The sequence below is a fragment of the Rousettus aegyptiacus genome, unplaced genomic scaffold (genome assembly GCF_014176215.1).
Source record: "Rousettus aegyptiacus isolate mRouAeg1 unplaced genomic scaffold, mRouAeg1.p scaffold_m13_p_3, whole genome shotgun sequence".
NCBI classification, from domain to species: domain Eukaryota; kingdom Metazoa; phylum Chordata; class Mammalia; order Chiroptera; family Pteropodidae; genus Rousettus; species Rousettus aegyptiacus.
Window position 1 is genome coordinate 161,817,012 of NW_023416306.1, and position 7,962 is coordinate 161,824,973.

At 36.0% G+C, this 7,962-nt stretch overlaps 1 pseudogene; it reads right to left on the reverse strand.

The window, feature by feature from the left end:
* Positions 1–7,308: 7,308 nt before the first annotated feature.
* LOC118600498 lies at positions 7,309–7,427 on the reverse strand (annotated as a pseudogene).
* Positions 7,428–7,962: the final 535 nt, after the last annotated feature.

Consider the following 7,962-nt stretch of genomic DNA (forward strand, 5'->3'; position numbering starts at 1 on the left):
GACACCTAAGACCCTAAATTTTGCATTGGGGACTTATATAAAACTTCATTAAGCCTCATATTAAATTGCCCTCAAATAACTTAAACATACTGCTAGAATCAGGGTCCTAGTTCCTAGTTTCATATTTTCTTATTGAGTATTTGGCCAAGGAGTTGACACAGTTGTAGACCAAGTTAAAAAATACTAGAATGAAACTACCACAAATGAAAGCTTATCTGTTTTTTGATTGCTGAATCCCCAGCATCCAGTGTAATGACTGACATATGATAAGTGCTCGACAAATATATATGACTGACAGAAATACTTGATATGTCTTATATTAAGTAATAAAATTAATGGTTATGTACGTTATAATGTTATATAAACACTTCAAAACGGTTAAAGTATAAAAACATACATATGCATATTTCTGCATCTTAAAATGACAGAGCTGGAATGTTAGTTTTATATGATACAACAACCTCATTTTAGAGATGAGGAATGAGATTCCAAAAACTAGCATGATCTCATTTAGTGGTAGCAAATGAGTGCAAATGTAGCAACAATAAAACCCATTTGTCAAAATTAATTATAATGAGTTACCACATGTATAACACTGACTAGGTACCAGGCAATCTCCTAGTTGCTTTAAATATGTTAACAGTTTTAGTCCTCACAACTCTTTGAGGTGAGAGCTTTACTATACTCATTTGGCAGATGAGGAAACTAAAGTACAGAGAGATGAAAAGACTCCCTCATGATTACCCAGTCATAGCAAAGCCAGCATTCAAACCCAGGAAGGAGGGTTCCAGAAACTTCATTCTTAATCACTAACCATACTAACTAAACGAAAAATCAGCTGCATGCAAAACGTTGTTAGGGAGGGGTATAACTTGCCTCAGAAATACCTGAGACAATATCTCTTGTTTAGATAACCGAGTCAAGGAGGCTATTAATACGTGCAAATGCAGGCTGAGCATCTAAGTCAGGCGTCAGGAGAGAAGCTGCTCTCCATAGTCAAGTGCCTAGAGTTTCGGAGCAGCCCCTCCGGACTCCGGGGGTCTGGGCTTGCAGCTGCTTTCATTTTCACTCCCTGCCCCCAACCCTTGAGCTTAAGGATCACAGGACAACATGGCAATGTTCATTCCAGGGTTCTGAGCTGAGTCACGTTTCTCTGTCTTGAATCAGTAATTTGAATCTCATCAGCATGCCTTTCAACCTGTGACAGGAAAAGGAATCATCATTTTTCAGATTTGGTTCCATTTGACTGAAAAGGACGGGACAGGGCAGATGACAGGCTCACCAAACCGAGATCTCCTTGAAGAATGAAACTAGATTCCCTTTAGAACACAGAAAATTCTCAACTTCAAAAGCCTAGAGTGTGCAGAATAGCAGACACGTTCACGGCAAAACCCTGGAAGGTTGTAAAAACAAAACCTTATAATCTTTCTTCAGGGCTTGGCAATATCTGTGTTTAAACTCTCACAGTGAGTAGAGAATAGCTATTTCCATGAGGAAGGAAATTGCCAACAAATGTCAAGAATTACCATTTATATAAATAAAAGAATAATTTTGTTACTATTTACTTAACATTTTTATTCTCACTTCCTTCTACAACTATCAAAGTATTTGCTCCTATTTTACACAGGCCACGAATAAGCATGATGTAAGGTTTTCTGTCTGTATAAAACTGAAATTCCATATTTAAGAGTAATCTTACCACGCATTCAAAAATGGCATTTCAACAAAAATCCATTTACGACACCGATGGAAAACTTCTTTAAATACAGAAACACCCTCCAGTCCTTAGCTCCTTTGGTATTTATAGTTTAGTTTGAATATAATTGTATTTTTTTTCTCCTCATATTTTATACCTAAGACATAATTCCCTATTCAATTATTAACAATGTGTGGGCAATATCCTCTATATTTTTGTTCCCGACACCAAACTTAACACATACTTAACAATTAAGTACCATCGCTCCTAAAGATGTGAGGCTTTTTATACAGATTCATGTATTAGGGACCCTTTCATTCTCATCTCTGAGCTAGAGGTTGCACCCTAGAGGACAGAGGCTGTACACTTTAGAATAATAAACTATTACACTGTATTCAATTAGGACAGATATATTCAAAAAACAGAGGGAACTCTAGCACCTATAACAAAAACAAGAACTCTTTTTTTTTTAATGTTTACAAAATACCAAGGTTTTTTTTGGAAATGCTATGCTTCAATATGTTTTAGGATTGGATTGTATAAACAATAAACATCTGCTTCACATAGTTCATAGTGGCAGGTGTCTATTAACATTACAACCAACCACGAAATCTATGTGGTGTAGAACAATATGACTTTGCTGTTCACGTGTCTGAGTGGCCATCGAAGCAGCTCTGCTGATCTTGGCTGGCCTCACGTAAATGATCAGCTGGCAGTTGACTGAGCAAGGCTAGTCTTGGCTGTAATGATGGGTCAATGCGGCCTCATTCCACATGTTGCTCATTTTCCAGGATGTTAGCCCAGGTACACACTCATGATAAGGGCACAGTGGAGAGCAGGTAAGCCCAATTGTATAAGAGTTATTCAAGCCTTTGCTTATATTACACATCGACTAATATTCTTTTGGCCAAAGGAAGTCACATGGCTGAGCACAGAGGCCAAAGTGGGAAACCACTGCAAAGTCACATGGCTCAATCATGTGTCTAAAGAGGGGTGATAAGTTGGAGTCAAGTTTAAAATCTACTATATCCATCATTTAGAGGGAAAAAAGTAATCATTAATGAATTAATGAATCATTAACTAATCATTAATGAAACTAGGGAATCTCTGAAAAAGATCAAAGACTATGTCTAGACTAGCAAGTGATCATCCTTAGAGACAATGTTCAAAGCTAATGCAGCTGATAGAGAGCAGAGAATAAGTGCAAGTGAGGTTCAGAGGGGTAAACAATATGCTGACTACACTCTCATAGATTGATTCGGCACCTTTTTCTGCTCTGTAATCTCTCTGCTCCAGAAGGAGAATCCATATGAACTTCATCAAAGGGCTCCTTGCCCTCTGGCTTATGGTTCGGTTATACAATGGGAGATATTGATAGAAGGTGGGAAGCCTGAGTTTGGAGTGGAGAGAGAAGTCCTAGTAAAGAATTGGTGGTGTTTTTGCAGAGAGTCTTTTCAGATCTCTCTCTCCCTCTCACTCTCTCTCCCCTTTGCCTTTTCAGCTAAGACTTGAAATGTCGCTAAGCTTTCTATCCACTAGAGTTAACTTTTTCCCCCTGGATTACCCTAAGCCTGACCTGACCTTTGAAAACTCTCTTTATCAAATGTTTCTCAATCCATAGAGTATGTGGGCTACCTCTTTCCTACTGGGACTCTGACTGAAAGGGAAGAAGCCAGAATTTAAGCTCAAGTATGTCTGACGAAAAATCTACTCTCTTTATCTCCACTCTAATTTCTATCCAGGCTCAGGATATTGGTGGGCTGGTAAACTCTGAGTTTCTATTTCTTATGTGAATAGTGATAACAACCACACACACACAAAAATAATTATAATAATGAACATTTATGGAGTGCTTACAGCATACCAAAGATCGTTCTAAGTCTTTTATAAATAGTAAGTCTCACCAGAGATGTTACTATTAATTCTCTTTTCTAAGTGAAAGCTAAGTTGAGTTATTGCTCAACACCCAGGGCCAGTGGAGGGGATATAAACCTGGGAAGTCTGGACCTAGAGACTGAATTTCCGAATGGTAATGTCATATACCGCTCTCAGCACAATGATAATTTATACCAGTGTCAGGTTGTTACTACGCACATTTTGCACCATAATACCTTTTTTCTCCAAGGTCCACTGTGTCAATGCCTGAAGTTAATAAACATTTTTTAGTCACTGCTATGTACCTTCCACCGTGAGACCCCAATAAAAACAGACTATGTAGTTTCCTCAGTGCATTAGAAAGTGCAAACCACTTAAGAAGAAATGATAAATATATAGAAAAAGTCAGAGTATAAGATAAAATACGCTCATATTAATCTGTGTTAGTTTAAAATTTCATAAAATGCATTACAAAGAATTTTATCCCTAAGTAAAAATGTAAAAAAGAACTCATTACCAAATGACATTTAGGCACTTGAACATTTTTGCCACCTGTCATCTTGCTGCCTCTCACCTGTGTAAATGGCATTTATCTATGTTGACGTCCTGATTATAATATTATCACTGCTTTTCAGTTATTTCTACTAACCCATGACAGGTTTCTTTATTCACATGCCATTCATCTGACATTTATTGGCTTTCCTTAATTTGTGTTTAAATATGAATTCCTAAAATCTGTCTTGATTATATGCTGTTGCTTAGATGATAGCACTCATTATCTTTAAGTTTAGTCTCAATAAGAAGTTGTTGTTAGTGATACTCTTACCCTTTTAATAGTTCTTATGGAAGTTTCAACAATATAGTAATTTCCTGAGCAGTGGTTTTCAAATTTGAAGTTCAGTGGTGGCTAAACACTTTTTCCCTCCAAGTGTACAAGATCATCATCAATGCATGACTTCTGGAATTTTGGAATTCACGTGGGAGAAATGAGATATCAATTATTTTGACAAAAGCATTCCTGCAGGATGTTTCATTTTGTTGTTGTTGTTGTTGTTGTTTTGGTGCACCTTACCGTTAAATGTGCAGCTGAAACTTGTCACCTATGGGAGGTGAACACACAATGTATATATATTTACATATATATATTTAAAAATTATATGTATATATATTTACATTGTGTGTTCACCTCCCATAGGTTTCTTTCTGTAACCACATATTTGAACCCTTTTATCCTGTCCACCTCTCCCCTTCCCCCTTTCCTCTCCCCTCTGGTAACCACTAGTCTATTGTCCATGTTCATGAGTCTTTGTTTGTTTGTCCTGTTCATTTGTTGCTTTTAGGTTTATATCCCACACATAAGTGATACCATGTGATTTTCAATTTTTTCTGTCTGGCTTATTTCGCTTAGCATGATTATCTCGAGGTCCTTCCATGTTGTTGCTCATGGCAGTATTTCATCTCTTCTTATGGCTGAGTAATATCCCATTATATATACGTACCACAGCTTCTTTATCCAATTACCTATCGTAGGTTACAGGATGGTTTTAATGGCAAGGGAATAATGTGGCTATGTGAAGGAGAAAGGAGGAGGAACAAAGCAATGACTAAAGCAAGACTGAACTTGAACATGGAATTACTGTATGGAAAAAAGATCCCAAGCCTGAAACCTGGATAGTATCAACACCAAGCTGGTGAGTACATAGGTCTCCCCTTGAATAGGTTCGATAAACTGTTGTAAAGAACAAATGAGAAAGTACATTGAGCCGTGTGTCTGGCACAGAGCACATGCTCAATGAATCTAATTATTAGCACTATTAGTATTCTGCGATTGCAATGTAAACCTTAGAAAATACCATAGAGATATGATCTTGAACCATGTGAAATTGCCATTCTCTAGGTGAAAAGAATCAAATACAGGCAATTCATGGGGTTCAACCTAATATTATTTGTTATAATTAATATGTAGATTGTTATCACTATAACCTCTGGTGTTCAGGATTAAGACAATAATTATAAAGGGTGAACACCCTTTCTTAGAAATAAAAAATGATAAGTTCTTTTCTGTGTATTCAGTTCCCCTTGCTGTAATACTCAACCTTACAAAGAATTGAAAACCTGTAATTGATAGGATTAAAGAGAAAATGTTACTGGAGTTCGTTGCTGGAGGGAATGTAAAAATCTATCACATGTTTTGGGAAGCAACCTAACAATATTTATTTATAATTTTTAAATGTAAATATCTTTCATCCTAGAAATCTATTCATAGGAATAAAAGCACTAAGTGTATATGTTCATCACGGCATCGCTGACAGTGGCAAAAAACATCTGGAAATTAAATACATGCTCATTACTAGGGGGATACACAAATAAATTATGGTGCAACCATGTTATGGAATATTTTCATACATCCATTAAAAGCAAAGAGTTAGAAATATGGACTTTAAATTGAAGGTATTTTCAAAAGTATTAAGCAAAAGGTAAAATATAATAAATTTGTTGTGTCATGAAATTTATACAACATAATGAGAAGATCTTCATATGTATTTTAACGTTATTATCAGAACATGGAGAAAAATATACAAGGGTACATTCAGGACAATTACATGATAGCTAGGTAACAAGTAGAGAAAAGAGTGAAACCAAGAAATTAAAGAAAGAATTTTTAAAGACTGCATCAAAACTTAACAGAATGCTTGGTATGACCCCAATTAAATACTTACATAAAATTGAGTACGATCATTTTTTAAATTTCAAAATACAAAATTTATGTCTTAAAAGTGCATCATCTCTGATGAATTGAAGTATGCTAAGATCTATGCTCTCATATTAGAAGATAATTACATTCCTCTGTCCATTCTAAAGTACCACTAGAAAAGAACTATCTTGAAAAGAAATTTATATCTATTCACAATCAGCCACAGTTTTGGTTAAATGAATCATTCATATTCAGTTTCGACAGACAACTAGTTATTTCTCAAACTAGCCTCTAAAGACTTTGTCAAATATTGAAGAAAGTAAACTCACATAAAACACGTTATGTTAATTGCATTTCTTCCAAATTAGCCACTCTGTATTTTGTTCACTGAGTGATTTCTGTTTTCAAAAATAGATTCTACTTTTGTCTGAAAAAGCAGACTTAAAACTAATGACTTGTGTATTATGAAACAGGATTTCAGCTTATAATAAATATATTTAAGATTGTGAAATTTATCAATAAAAACTTTCTGAGGTTTTATCACTAATCAAAGAGAAACAGACTTTCCAGGCACATGTGCCATATGCAATACATATTTAAAGAAAAAAAACAAAAACTACTAGGGGTAATTAGCAGAATCTTTCTATACTGTGTTGGCTGCAGATTTCTTTACATTGTATGATTTTATCATAGTTGCAAAACCCCCACTCTAATTATGGACTCTGTCAGTGCATAATAAGTGTTATTATAGCATATAATAGAACCTTAATATACCATATTCATGTGTGTAGTATTTTATGCAGAAACCCATCTGACTTATGATTATGTTTTTTCCAAGTAAATAGCAAGAAATAGGCAAGTCTTAATGTGAATGTTACTTTTTAGTGGGTAGCCAATGGGTGCATGGGCTTCTAATACTTATGGTTATTGAAGTTATGCTCATTTTGTTTTGTTTTGTCACCCTTGGGTGACCTTACAGATTGCAAGGACCTTGTCAGCTTACGATCTCTTTTTTTATTTTTTATTTTTATTTTATTTTTTACTCCTACAGCACCTGGTCTTCCTAGGTGGTCTCCTATCTAAGTACTAACCAGGCCCGACCCTACTTAGCTTCCAAGATCAGATGGAATTGGGCTTGTTCAGGGTTGCGTGGCCATAGACAAGTTATGCTCATTTTAATGAAAGAACTCATCTCAAGTCTAATTACCAATTGGTGTCTATAAATAGAAGTGTCCCTGCTCTGAAAGGAAAGAGTTGCTGAATGGCCTTCAGTGCGTGACCTAATGTGTTAGTAATTTGTAATATGACATAGATCACAATGATCGAAATGGCTTTTTATGTGATATTTTTTCTCAGGTATTAAGACATTGATTGTTGCAAGACAATTCTCAATAGGGCTGTCACATTGCTGTGTGTCTCGTGAAACAAGGCACTCGCTGCCCTATCTCTCCATAAACATTTATTTAGTGAGGACAGAGACACAGTGTCTCCTTCTGGAGCAAAGAGCAGGTATGCTTAAATCCAGTATGATAAAGATGACGTGTCACTCAAGAACATAGGGAAGCATGCTTTCTACACATTACCAAAGATTAAGTCTCCCTGAGGGCAAGGCTCGGCTCCCTTCCTGGAATGCAACCCACTGCGTGTGGAGGTACCATCTGGTTTCTCTCCACATCTCTCAGAGGCAAATGGGGTT